Here is a 14,752-nt window from a genome sequence, read left to right on the forward strand (position 1 = left end):
TATTTGACAGAGAGAGATCACAAGTAGGCAGAGAGGCAGGCAGAGAGAGAGGAGGAAGCAGGCTCCCCGCTGAGCAGAGAGCCCGACGTGGGGCTCGATCCCAGGACTCTGAGATCATGACCCTAACCGAAGGCAGAGGCTTTAACCCACTGAGCCACCCAGGCGCCCAGAGAAATGTGCTTCTTAATGCCTGGACTCTGAACTCATAAGCTATCACATTCTCACTCACATTAGATTGGGAAAATAAGTCACATGACCAAACTTACCATTAAGTTTCTATCGGGTTTACTCCTCTCAAAGTGCTCTGATGAAAGGAATGTAGTTTTCTTGAACAAAAATCTAATCTACCATAATAACAATAATAGAAAAATAGCAATTTTTTTCTCGTTGTATTTCATGGGAGAAGCTTGTTTGTAAAGAAAAATATTGGGAAATAGATTTTTGAAATCAAGTTGCAGTTATTATTCTTTCTCTTATTGGTCAAGAAACCCAGTCTCCTCACCTGGTGTGTTACTTTGGACATATATAATGATCTCTTTTGGAGTAGAAGACATTTTTAAAGGAATTTTCAAGGTTTGCAAGGTAGTGTGTTTGGTTCCTGGATTTGGGAAGCTCCTGGGGCCTAGGGAAAGAAGACACTGAAATGTCCTGTTCCTTCCAGTGTTGAGTATCCCATCGACACATATGTATTTCTTACCACGGAGAAGAAAGAAAAGTAAGAGAGAAGCTCTTTAATATTAACATTCTGATGTGGAACACCTCCCAGTTTTTTCTTAAATTATGTTTTACATCTCTACATACTTCTAAAAAAGATGCTTAATGTCTTACATGTACCCATAAGAAGCCATGGGAAGACTTTGGTAGAGTGAGCTTAAGTGGAGGATCCACCAAATGCACTGGAGATATATAAGCATGGAACACTATTTTAAGGGAGTTAGGTGTGAAATCAGAGTAGAAAGAGTCATGGAAGGGCTCAGTCATATAAGTGACTGACTCTTGATTTCAGGTCAGTTCACAACCTCAGGGTCATGAAATTGAGCCAGTGTCCAGCTCCATGCTCAGCGCAGCGTCTGCTTAAGATTCTCTCTCCTTTGCCTTCTGCCCCTAACCCCTTTCAAATGAATAAATAAATCTTAAAAAAAAAAAAAGAGAGAGAAGACCATATGGTCTTGATGATAATAGCTTTATAATACAGTTTCAAGTCCAGAATTGTAATGCCTCAGGCTTTGGTTTTCTTTTTCAACATTATTTTGTCTTTTGGGGGGCATTTCTTATTCCATGCAAATTTTAGGATTGTTTGTTCTATGTCTGTGAAAAATGCTGATGGTATTTTGATAGGGCTTGTATTGAATGTATAGATTGCTTTCGGTAACATACACATTTATTAGTATTTGTTTTTCCAATTCATGAGGATGGAATTTTTTTCCATTTTTCTTTGAGACTTCCATAATTTCTTTCATAACTGTTCTATAGTTTTAGTTTTTCTTTACCTCTTTGGTTAGTTTTCTTCCTCTGTACCTATTCGTTTTTGGTGCAATTTAAAATAGGATTGATCCCTTCATTTCAATTTCTTCTGCCTCAGTGTTAATATATTGAATGCTGCTGACTTCTGTGCATAGATTTTTATCCTGTGCCTTTGCTGAATTCCTGCATGAATTCTAGTAATTTTTTGGTGGAATCTTTGCATTTTCTACATAGACTATCATATCATCTATGAAGAATGAAGAGCTGAATTCTTCTTCACTGATTTGGATGTCTTTTAATTCTTTTCGTTGTCTGATTGCTGAGGCTAGGACCTCTAGTGCTATTGAACAACAGTGGTGAGAGTGAACTCACCTGTCTTGTTCTTGACCTTCTCATACTGCTGGTGAGAACGCAAACTGGTGCATCAACTCTGGTAATCAGTATGGAGGTTTCTCAAACAGTTGAAAATAGAGCTACCCTATTACACAGCAGGTGTACTACTTGGTATTTATCCAAAGGTACAAACACTGTGATTCAAGGGGGCATAGGCACCCCAATGTTTGTAGCAGCAATGTCCACAAGAGCCAAACTAGGGAAAGAACTCACATGTCCATCGGCAGATGAACAGATAAAGAAGACGTGGTATATATACATTGAAGTATGACCCAGCAATCAAAAAGAATGAAATCTTGCCATTTGCAGTGATGCACATGGAACTAGAGAGTGTTATGCTAAGCATAATAAGTTAAGTCAGAGACAGACAATTATCGTATGATTTCACTCATATGTGGAATTTAAGAAACAAAACAGATGAACATTGAGAAGGGAGGAAAAACAACGCAAGATGAAAACTGAGATGGAGGCAAATCATAAAAGACTCTTAACTATAGGGAACAAACGGTTTCAGGAGGGGAGATGGATGGGGGGAAGGGACAATTGGGTGATCTGCATTAAGGAGGACATTGATGTAATGACCATGGAATGTTATATACAACTGATGAATCACTAATTCTACCACTGAGCCTTTAAAAAAATGTCTCAGAGAAGTCCAAGATATAAAGATCAGTGTGGCAGTTTTCTGTGTCTAACTTTGTAAGACTATACATTAGGTTTTGAACATTATGGGCTTCTTATTCTAGATCTCAGAGTTAAGCAGTCCTCATTCAGTACTAATTTCAGAGGAAGCCATTTTATAATTTGCTGTGTTTGCAGCACAGCAGAAAGTATATTCTTTGCAGGCACTCAGTTCCAAAGAAAATGCAAAAAGGACAAAGTAGTGTCTGTCCAGTCTCCTGTACCCAATTGATTAATCTGAATTTTTATTTTCTGAAATTAATGATTGTATAGTTATGAATAAAATAAGGCTTTAACGTTTAAAATTGTTGCTCTGCTCTTAAGTATAGCCATTAGTTCTTTGTGTCTCCTCCTAAGGCAACATGTAAATATCTAGTCTAGCTTTGTCCCCCTCAAATGCTCTGGATTGGATAAGAATAATAATGGAATCTGAGAGGGGATCAAAAATAATTTTTACAAGAGATTCAATGTGATAGGATCCAAAGTTATGACACATGTAATTAGCATCTCACAAGGAGAGGGAAACAATTAGCAGAAGATTATTTGAAGAAATAATGGCTGAAGCTAATTCGAATTTGTTGAAAAACACCAGTTAAATTCAGGAAGCCCAGCAAAACCCAAATTAAAATAATAAAAACTAGATCACATGTGGGCATATTGTAGTCATACTTCTGAAACTGATAAAAAATATGAAAGCAATGAGAGAGTAACAACACTTCATATACCTAGAATTCACTAGAAACAATACATTTAGGAGAAAATAATCATCTCATTAAAAAACCCTGCCAACTCAGAATGTGATATCATTAGTAGTCTTCCAGAATGAGGGTAAATTAAGACATTTTCCAAAAACTACTTGGCCTGCCATGCAAGAAGTGTTAAAGGAAGGACATGTGTCTGGCTTATGTGTCATAGTTTCATGAGAAATCGTTTATTTGGGAAGGCATAAGGATCTGTAAAGTTATAAATATCAGGGTAAATATGAAAGACAATCTTTGTTAATTTCCTTGCCGGATGCATGACCATTCAAAGCAAAGTTTGCAAGTTTCTTCCAGTGTTTATAATGTATGTGATATGTAAGACCTATGACAACTATTTACCATAATGGGGAGTGGAGGGTATCAATAGACCTGTTCCATACAGGATTTCTTAGGTTGTACAACTAATTCTACCTAGACCATGAAAAGTTAAGACTACAACAATCTTGGTACAACCACTAAGAAGCAACTGTAAACAGGGAGAGCCTAGAAGCCAATTATTAATTGAAATGGAGTTCTAAAAATTATTCAAATAATCCCAGAGAAGGCAGGCACAAAGTGCACATAGACAAAATAAATTACAAATCCGGAAGTATATAATTTGGGGAATTAACACATCCATAATATGAATAGTATACATATGATGACATAATTAAGAAAAGAATTCTTCTATCCCAAATTCTTACTCTGATTATTCCTCCCCATGAGTATGTGTGGTCTAGCTTCAGTTAGTATTCCTCTGGTAGATTCAATTTAAGCTATTTTCCCTTAAAGTGGATATAGTGTTTTCAGACTACAAAAGATGGGTTTTGAAAAATACTTATATTCTTATTTTTCAATTTCCAAATATATACTAGCAGATAAAAATAAAGTTCTAGTCTTTCAACCACATAATCTTTGCTATTATCTTTTTCATATTAAAAAATCCTCTAAGTGTATATTTTATCATAGGCAAATTATTTCCCATTTTTAAAAGATTTTATTTATTTGACAGACAGAGATCACAAGTAGGCAGAGAGGCAGGCAGAGAGGGAGAGAGGAGGAAGCAGGTTCACTCCTGAGATCATGACCTGAGCCGAAAGCAGACGCTTTAACCCACTGAGCCACCCAGGTGCCCCTATTTCCCAGATTTTAATGATCATTGTTGCTAAAGAAAACTTCTGCAGTTTTTCTCAATCTAGGCCATGTAGGATATGGAAACTATGCTCAAATTGAAAATCATGCAAAAAAAAAAAAAAAAAGGAAAAAAGTCAAAAAGCAAAAGAGAAACACACACACATGCAACTGCCCCTAAGAACAATGTATTACTTAAAATATAAACCCTGGGGAATTTTACTAGTACCAAGCACATTAGATATAGCCTTAAGAAAAACATATACTGGCAACAGGCCTCTGGGGGAGAGGACGATGTGCGGCCTTGAAGCTGAGCAGCTGGGGATGCCCGGCTAGCTCAGGGCACAATGTCGCCTGCTTCATTTATTCACTCTCTCCCCGCCCCCACCCAGAACACCTGTGGCTACTTAGATAAATCCTTTGAATGTGCTTGTTTAACTATAAACTTTATACTGTTTGTATAGATATATTTTGCCCTCCTTTTTGTTTATCTACAAGGCATATGACTAATGTTTAGCCTTCTTTGGCCTCTTCTGTTGGTTACTGTTTCTATCTAATAAAAGTGATACTTGAGGAGTTGTTCAGGGCAACAGTTTTTTCTACTGTTGTCCCCTGCTCCCTTTCTCTTGCAGCTGACTGGTTTGTGCCTCATTCTTCTGTTTGCCCACAGGAAGCGGCAAGTGGAGCCCAAACAGGGACCAGAAACATAACAGGAGAAGAAGCCCCAAGGTGAGTTTTTGCAAGGCCGTGCCTTTTCCCCCCACTGGTGAGTTGTGGGTGCTTATCACAGGGTATGGTAATCTAAAGAGCACAAATGATTATCACCCTTATGTTTGCTTACTGAGAAGGCTCCTAAAAGGCAGGAGGAGCAAAAGTCAGCAAGGACCAGCTTAAGGAGCTTTTAAAGGTAGCTAAAGAGCATTGCTCCTGGTTCCCTATATTTGGGACTTTAGATTTACAAACATGGGAAAAAGTAGGTCATAAGTTAAAACTTTTGCATACAAAAGGAAAACCAATTCCAATTACTATGCGGCCTACTTGGACCCTCATTCGCTCAGGTTTGGAGCCTTCACAAACCCCTGATTCGGAGACCCATAATGAATGTTCAGGAGAAACTAAAAAAGAGGTACCTGAACATGCTGTCCAGGAAGAGAAGAAATTACTAAGGCCGTCATAAAGGAATATATAAAGGAGGAATCTCCTCCTCCTCCTCCAATAACAGAACAAAAGGTGCAAATGGCACTGTCGCCATCGGCTTCACCATTCTATAAGAAGGCACCATTGAATGAAAAAGATGAAAATACATGCTATCAGCCATTTCAAAAGACCTCCTTGAAGCACAGCGAGCGGGAAACCTAGATGTCTTACATTTTTAATTTTCCCGGTTATTATAAAGAACATGTCGCTCCGGGACATGATCCTAACAACCCTAATGGTATCTATGAGGCCAAGCATGAGCCATTTCCCCTCAAATTATTGAAGGAACTAAAACAAGCAGTACAAAACTATGGAGTTAATTCTCCATTTACAACGGGACTCATTCAAGACATCGCAGAAGGCAATCGATTTATTCCGATGGATTGGTCATTGTTAAAAAAAAAAAAAAACAGTTCTATCTTCAAGTGAGTTCTTACAATTTAAAACATGGTGGCAAGATCACACAGAAACAGCAGCTGCCCATAACAGAGCTCGTAATGTTCCTTTTTCCATGGAACATAATTCCATGGAGCAGCTCATCAGTATTGGGCCATGGGCCCGGGTGCAAGACCAAGTACTAATGAATGATCAAGCTATTGAGCAGCTCCGGCGTTGCTGTTTGAGAGCCTGGGAGAGAATAGAATCCCAAGGAGAGAAGTGCTCTTCTTTTCAAAAGGTGGTACAAGATCCAAAAGAACCCTATACTGATTTTATTGCAAGATTACAAGAGGCTATCAAAAGACAGATTAATAATCTTGAGGCTGCGGATACCATTCTTCAGCTGTTGGCTTATGAGAATGCTAATGCTGATTGTAAGAAATTGATAGCAGCCTTTAAAGGCAAGGGAACATGACAGATTATATTAATCTATGCCAAGAAGTAGGAACAGAGACCTATAAAGCTGATTTTTTTTAGCTCAAGCAATGATTGCTCTGACCACAGGAAAATTTAAAGGACAATGTTTCAACTGTGGGCAAGCAGGGCATACTAAAGCTCAATGTAGGCAAAAAGGAAAATTCCTTCTGCAAAATATAAAAAATAAAACACCTGGTCTCTGTCCCAAATGTAAAAAGGGAAACCATTGGGCAAGTCAATGTCATTCCAAAGTTAGCAAGGATGGATCCTCCCTTCAGGGAAACTTATTTCGGGGCAAGCCCTCAGCCCCAAAAAACAAGGGGGCCAATTCTCCCTTAACACCCAGCTTTCAAACAAATGTACCGTTTTAAATTTATTACATGCCATGCCTGGTAGTGCTGGACTAGATATCCCCATTTCCAAAGATTATCTTTTAATTCCTACCAAGCTTCCCATAAATTCCAACTATTTTTTATGGCCCTTTACCAAAGGGGACCACTGGGTTACTTTTGGGGAGATCTAGCCTTACTTCAAAAGGAGTACTAGTTCACACCAGCATTATTGATTCAGATTATACTGGTGACATTTCAGTGATGTTAACTACTGCGGTTCCATACCATTTTCAAAAGGGAGACTGCATTGCCCAGTTGTTATTTTTACCCTATCTCCAGGGTCAGTCTAAAAACAAACAAAGAAACTCTAATGGGTTTGAAAGTACTGGAAAAACTGGAGCATATTTAATTGAGAAAATTTATCAAGATAGACCAATTTGTCATCTTAAAATACAAGAAAAGGAATTTTCAGGTCTAATTGATACTGGAGCTGATGTCTCTATCATAAGCTCATTACATTGGCCTAAAAAATGGGCATATAATTCCTCTTCTGTTACTATTACGGGATTAGGACAGGCTGGCAACGTGCGTCAGAACTCCAATATTCTTTTTTGTGAAGGACCTGAGGGTCAAAAGGGTTATCTACAGCCATATATTGTAGACTTACCCATTAACCTGTGGGGGATAAAATTTACTAAGTCAATGGGAAGCCTCTCTGGTTATACTTTCCCCTAAGGAGGATTCCCAGATTTTTGACTGAGGGCCACTGCTCCTAAACCCATTAAGTTAACTAGAAAAATGACAAACCTATTTGGGTGGAGCAGTGGCCCTTAACACAAGAGAAATTACTTACTTGCAAGCCCTAGTAGAGGAACAGATAAAAAAGGACATATTGAAGAATCTCACAGTCCTTGGAATTCACCAGTTTTTGTTATTAAAAGAAAAAATCAGGAAAATGGAGACTTTTAACAGACCTATGTGCGGTTAATTCTGCTATCCAACTCATGGGGTCTCTCCAACCTGGATTGTCTCCTCCTAATCTAATCCCACACAAATGGCCAATAATTATCACAGATTTACAGGATTGCTTTTATACTATACCACTTGCTAAGGAAGACTGTCCCCATTTTGCTTTCACTATTCCCAGTGTAAATTTAAAAGAACCAGGCAAACCATATCAATGGAAAGTTCTTCCACAAGGGATGTTGAATAGCCCCACTATCTGTCAGGAGTATGTGGCAAAAGTTATACAGCCAGTTAGAAATCAATTTCCACAAGTTTATCTTATCCATTATATGGATGATGTGTTATGTGCAGCCTCTGACAACATGCAATTGCAGGATGCATTCAGAATGCTTCAATTGCAATTTGAAAAATACAAACTAATTATAGCTCCAGAAAAAATACAAGTCACTGCACCTTTCTCATACTTGGGGTTCATTATGAATAGGACCTCAGTTAAATTAACCACAGAAAGTTCGAATCCATAGAGATAAAATTACAACCTTGAATGATTTGCAAAAATTATTGGGAGAAATTAATTGGATAAGACCTAAAATTGAAATTCCCACTTGTACTTTACAGCATCTACTTGCCTCTTTAAAGGAAGATCCCAATTTAAACAGCCCTAGGACACTATCAAAAGAGGCCTTAAAAGAATTACAATTTGTTGAAAGCCAGATTCACTCAATGGAAATGGATAGAGTCCAACCTGAGATACCATTAGATCTTCTCATTTTTCATACCCTACATACACCCACTGGGTTAATTATTCAGGAAAAACTAATAATAAAATGGATTTTTCTCCCAAATAATACTGTTAAAACACTCACTACCTATATAGACCATACTGGCAGTATTATTCAATTAGGGAGAAAAAGAACTCGCCAAATACACGGATATGATCTGCAGGTTATTGTTCTGCCTTTAAAAAAGACACAAATTGAAACAGCATTCCAAAATAATTTAAATTGGCAAATTACCCTTAATGGCTTTACTGGAAACACTTTTTCTCATTATCCCTCTTTACCTGTTGTTTCCTTTTTATTTATTTATTTATTTATTTATTTATTTAGATTTTATTTCTTTGTCAGAGAGAGAGAGTGAGCACAGGCAGACAGAATGGCAGGCAGAGGCAGAGGGAGAAGCAGGCTCCCTGCTGAGCAAGGAGCCCGATGTGGGACTCGATCCCAGGACACTGGAATCATGACCTGAGCCGAAGGCAGCTGCTTAACCAAATGAGCCACCCAGGCGTCCCTGTTGTTTCCTTTTTAAAACATACTGCTTTTGTCCTTCCTAAAATTACTTCTAAAAATCCAGTAACAGATGCCCCTACTTATTTTTCTTATGGTTCTGTCAAAGGTAAACCTTGTTATTATAGTCCTACTTTGAAGGTCATATCTACTACTGGTCTCTCAGCACAAAAATCAAAATTAATGGTGGTTATTGCAGTTTCAAGACGTTTCTTCTGCATTTAATCTGTTATCTGATTCTTTGTATACAGTGTATGTTTTACAGCATATTGAAACTGCTACTATTTCTACATCTGATGTCTCCCTCCACTCATTATTTCTTCATTTACAATCCCTCATTCATCAACATTCTGCTCCTTTCTATGCTACTCATATCCAAAGTCACACCGGCCTTCCTGGGCCATTAACCAAAGGTAATGAAGTAGCTGATTCTCTTGTCTTCTCAGCTTTTCAGGAAGCCTCCGATTTTCACTCTCTTACACATGTTAACCAAAATGGACTTCGGCACAAATTCCCTATTACTAAGGAACAAGCAAATTCTATTGTCCACTCCTGCCTACACAGCCAGTGGATATCAACCCACGAGGCTTAACAGCCAATGAGATATGGCAGATGGATGTTACTCACATCCCTTCATTTGGGGATGATCAAAGATGGTTGGTGGACTTTCCTACTGATAATTATCTGACTAAAGTTCAGTTACATTTACTCTCCACTAAAGGATTCCTAGCCAATAAATATTGGGGTCCTAGCTATAACACAGCAGCACCCCCTATTCCCAAATGCAAACTAACACAAATGTGGTCTGATGAGGGAATTCACCCTTTATGGGAGGATTGTCGAGCTTCTCACCCCAGTATTGTTATTAATGATTCCTATGGAATTGTATGGGACTGGTCCCCTAAGGGGATGACAGTCACCAATTGCACTGGGAGACCCTGCTTCTCTCATCGAAATATAAAATGGCAAGTTTTTGATGATCTCATTTCACCACAAACCTTAACCTCAGGAGATGCACCTCTGATCTGGTTTGGACAAGGACTTTCTATGCCATCCCCTTTTGTTAATTATCATAAAAAAACAAAATAATTTATGGAAGGTCACCACTGCTTTAAATCACATGAGTTTGGAATGGCTCTTACATTCATCAGTCTAATGACTATGCATTCTCTTTTTTCCTAATGGATGAAGAATGGGTAAAAGCTTGTGTTAAAAATCCCTATGTTTTTGTTTTTAAAAAAATGACTTTTGATCATAACAATAGAGAAATAAACTGTCTCAGATGTAAAATGTTCACCTGTGTGGATAAGAATGTCTATACAGACAATTCTATCATTCTCATAGCTAGAAGAAGAATAGGCATTTGGTTACCAGTGAAACACCACTGTGTTTGGGAAAGCTCTCCAGATATGCATGTACTTTTAAGAGTTTTGAAGGACTGGGTCCATAGAACAAAAAGATTTCTTGGGTTGCTTATAATAGCTATTTTAGGAATTATAGCCATTACTGCTACAGCTACCACTGCAGGAATAACTTTGCATCAAACCATACAAACCACACAATTTGTACAAAAGTGGCATGAGAATGCTAGCAAAGCTTGGAATCAACAAATGATCATGGATCAAAAATTAGATGAAAGTATTTCTGATTTAAAAGCAGCCATGATATATATAGGAGATGATCTTCAAAATATAAAGCTTAGACTTCATATTTTATGTGACTGGAATGTTTCTTCTTTCTGTGTTACTCCCCATGCCTATAATGAATCAGAAATATCTTGGAGCAAAATTCGCCAGCATATTACTAATCATTATGGTGATAATCTAACTTTAGATATTAGACAACTTCACGATACTATTCAAAGCATTACTCACTCATCATTACAATCAGTTCCAAAAGTGAGTTTTACTCAAAGAATTAACGATATTCTGTCTAATCTAAACCCTTTTACTTGGATCAAACAAACTGGTCTCGGCGTTATAGGTGGAATGATTATTCTTTCTATTGCTGTAATTTTTTTATGCTTAGTTCTCAAATGCATGCGAAAATCCCTCCAACGACTGAAGAATCAAGAAACTGCAAAATCGACTTTTCTAACTTCTTCACAAACAAAGAGGGGGAAATGCAACTGCCCCTCAGAACAATGTATTTTAAAATATAACCCCTGGAGAATTTTACTAGTTACCAAGCACATTTAGATATAGCCTTAAGAAAAACACATACTGGCAACAGGCATCTGGGGGAGAGGACGATGTGCGGCCTTGAAGCTGAGCAGCTGGGGATGCCCAGCTTGCTCAGGGCAGAATGCCACCTGCTTCATGGAAGCCAAGCAGCTGGGAACGCCCGGCCTGCTCAGGGTGGAATGCCCCTGCTTCATTTTTCCGTTATCTCCCCTTTTCCCTCCAGAGAGCACCTGTGGCTACTTAGATAAATCCTTTGAATGTGCTTGTTCAACTATAAACTTTATACTGCTTGTACAGACATATTTTGCCCTCCTTCTTGTTTATCTACAAGGCATATGACTAATGTTTGGCCTTCTTTGGCTCTTCTGTTGGTTACCGTTTCTATCTCATAGAAGTGAGACTAAGGAGTTGTTCGGGGCAGCAGTCTTTTCTACTCTTGTCCCCTGCTCCCTTTCTCTTGCAACTGACTTGTTTGTGCCTCATTCTTCTCCCGTTAGCCGACTGAAAGCGGCACACACACACACACACACACACACACACACACACACACCCCAAATAATGGAACTGTTGAATATTGATTATAAAGTACAAATATTTAGAGTGAATAAAAGTATAAGGGATACGGAATGGCTACCAAAAAGAGGTTAGTGTCTGATGGTTAGACTTTGGAAAAACCCAGAATAATTTTTAAAAATCAAAAAGAAGAATCCTAGAAATGAAAACAAAAACATTTAAATGAATAATCAATGGAGTGATTAAAGGACAAGTTAGAAAAGATTAGGGAGAAAGTAAGTGAATTGAAAGAACACTTGAAGACAAGAGAAAAGGAGAGAGAAACTATAAAAGCTACTCAGACATGAGGGATAACATTTGCTGAGAGGATCAGAGTCGTAGGGAGAATGCAGATAAGCCATATGGAAGACAGCATATGTGATGGTAATCAGGACTGGTTGTCCACTGGATCGTCCCATTCAAGAAACATGGTTCATCACTATTGGAAAAGATACCTTTGATGAACACTGTGCTGCATCATAGTAAAACTATTTCTAATTCCCATCCTTCCGTTTTCTGTTGAATCTATGACAAATTGGATTTTGCCCCAACAGCTCACTGGAACCATTCCCTATTCTGTACACAAAATAACAAAATCTCATCTTACTTGATTAGCAGCAGCATTCAACAGAGTGGATCATTCATTCCTCCTGGAAACACTTTTTCACTTGGTACCCATGGCAACATAGTTTTCATGGGTTTGAGTCCTATCTCGTCATTACACTTTTGATCTTGTTTGCTGATTTCACCTCTTCTCCTCTTCCTCTTTACATGAGAGAGTCTCAGAGCTTATCCTAGAACTTCCTCTTATTTACATCCACTTTAAGATCCTAGGTGACCATCTCTGATACTTCATTTTAAGCAGCACGTGAAAGCTGAAAAGCCCAGTTTTATACTTTCTTACCCATATCTCACCATTCACCTTGGGACAGTGATATCTGAGTCCTTAGTCAACTGTTCCATTTGTGTGTTTCATGAAAAATTCACTCTTTGGATGTCCAGTCCAAACACAGACTCTTAATCACACCTACTTCATGTATAATCCTTCCCAGCTCATTGAATGGAAACAGATTCAATCTCTTTTCAGATACTCAAGGTAAAGCACATGCTTCATCCGTGACCCCTTTCCTTCTTTCTCAGGCCACGTTCTCACGTTAGAGGCTTCTTAACACTGACTTCAAAGTATTCCAGAGTCCAATCTCTTATTGCCATTGCCCCCTCTTTAACTCAGCCCAAGCCACCACATTCCTGTAGTATTTTGAGTATCCCTGTTTTTGTTCTTAATTTTTTATTTCTTTTTATCTGCCAAATTGAGACTAATATAATGCAATTAGAGCATGCTACTCATCTGTTCCTGCTTCCCAAAAAAGAAGTTACAGACTTACCTAGCCAAAATATTCATGTATATTATTTTATAATACAGCATTTCTCAATTTTTACTTCATTATCTCCCCCAAACTCAACCGGTCAAGTTACAGACACATTATCGCCATGAAAATTCACAGCCAAATATATGTTATGTCTCTCTTCATGTATTATTATGTGTAACTATGCTTAGATAAAATGGGCTAGATTTTTTTTTGCTACCAATACAACAGAAATACAATTATAAGAGAATATTATTTTCCTTAAAAGAGGAAGAGAGAGAGAGCACAGGCAGGCAACATGGCAGGCAGAGGCAAAGAGTGAAGCAGGCTCCCCACTGAGCCAAGAGCCCAGTGCAGGACTCAATCCCAGGACACTGGGATCATGAGCTAAGCCAAAGGCAGACACTTAATGGCTGAGACACCCAGGTGCCCTAAGAGAATAGTACTCAAAAAAATATTTAGAGCAACAAATGGGGACAACATGGAAGAAATGGATAAATTCCTAGCAACATGAACTACCAAAACCAAAACAGGAAGAAATGGAAAACTTGAGCACATGGAAAACCAGCAAGAAAATTGAATCAGTCATCGAAAATCTCCCAACAAACAGAACTCCAGGGCCAGATGGTTCCCAAGGGAATTCTGCCAGACATTTAAAGAAGAGTTAATACCTATTCTCCTCAAAAAGTTCCAAACAAATAGAAATGGAAGGAAAACCTCCGAATTCATTCCATGAGGCCAGCATTAGCCTAATCGCAAAACCAGACAAAGACTCCATTATAAAAGAGGACTGCAGGCCAATATTCCTGATGAACATGGGTGCAAATAGTCTCAACAAAATACTAGCAAATCAAATCCAACAATAACTAAAAAAGTCAAGTGGGATTTAATTTTTGGCTGCAAGGGTTGGTCAGTATTCACAAAGGAAACAATGTGATACACCATATTCATAAAAAAGTATAAGTACCATATGAAGCTTTCAACAGATGTGTAGAAAGAATTTGACAATGCACATTCTAAATAGTTGGAGGTAAATATCACTAAATTCCTGTTGTTAATGGGGCAATGTTAACAGATATTTCCCATTATAATAGAAATAACATCAGGAGAGTTTAAGGGAAAGAAGCACGTTATGCCAAGATTTAGCAACCTGTGTAAAAATAGAACTGACACATCTAAGATACTCTTCAAAGACCTGAATTTTCAGGTCTCAGCATTTGTGACCGAGAAAAAAGCAAGTTAACAGCATGGGTGGTCAAGCCTCTGAACCCAATATCTTGTGGAACATTAACATTTCTCAGAGTCACATTGCAATTAACTGACACACTACAAGCTGTAAGTCTTGGACATTCTGGAGGTGTGTGATGAGATAAAGTGTCTTCAAAATTGACCAAGTGTAAGGATTTCCTGTTCAAATTTTAAGTGACACGTTGATGAGAAATCTACTTTTTCCACTACTGCCTCACTCTGAGTGCTCACAGGGCCGGCAGTCTGTGAAGACCACAGATACTGTCTGTTTACAAGAGTAACCTGGTCTCCCAGTGGAAGATGTAGGACTCTCTGGCCAACAGAAGGTATGTGTCACACCTCTGCTGTCTCTCTCCT

This window comes from Lutra lutra, chromosome 8, assembly GCF_902655055.1.
Source record: "Lutra lutra chromosome 8, mLutLut1.2, whole genome shotgun sequence".
Lineage (NCBI taxonomy): Eukaryota > Metazoa > Chordata > Mammalia > Carnivora > Mustelidae > Lutra > Lutra lutra.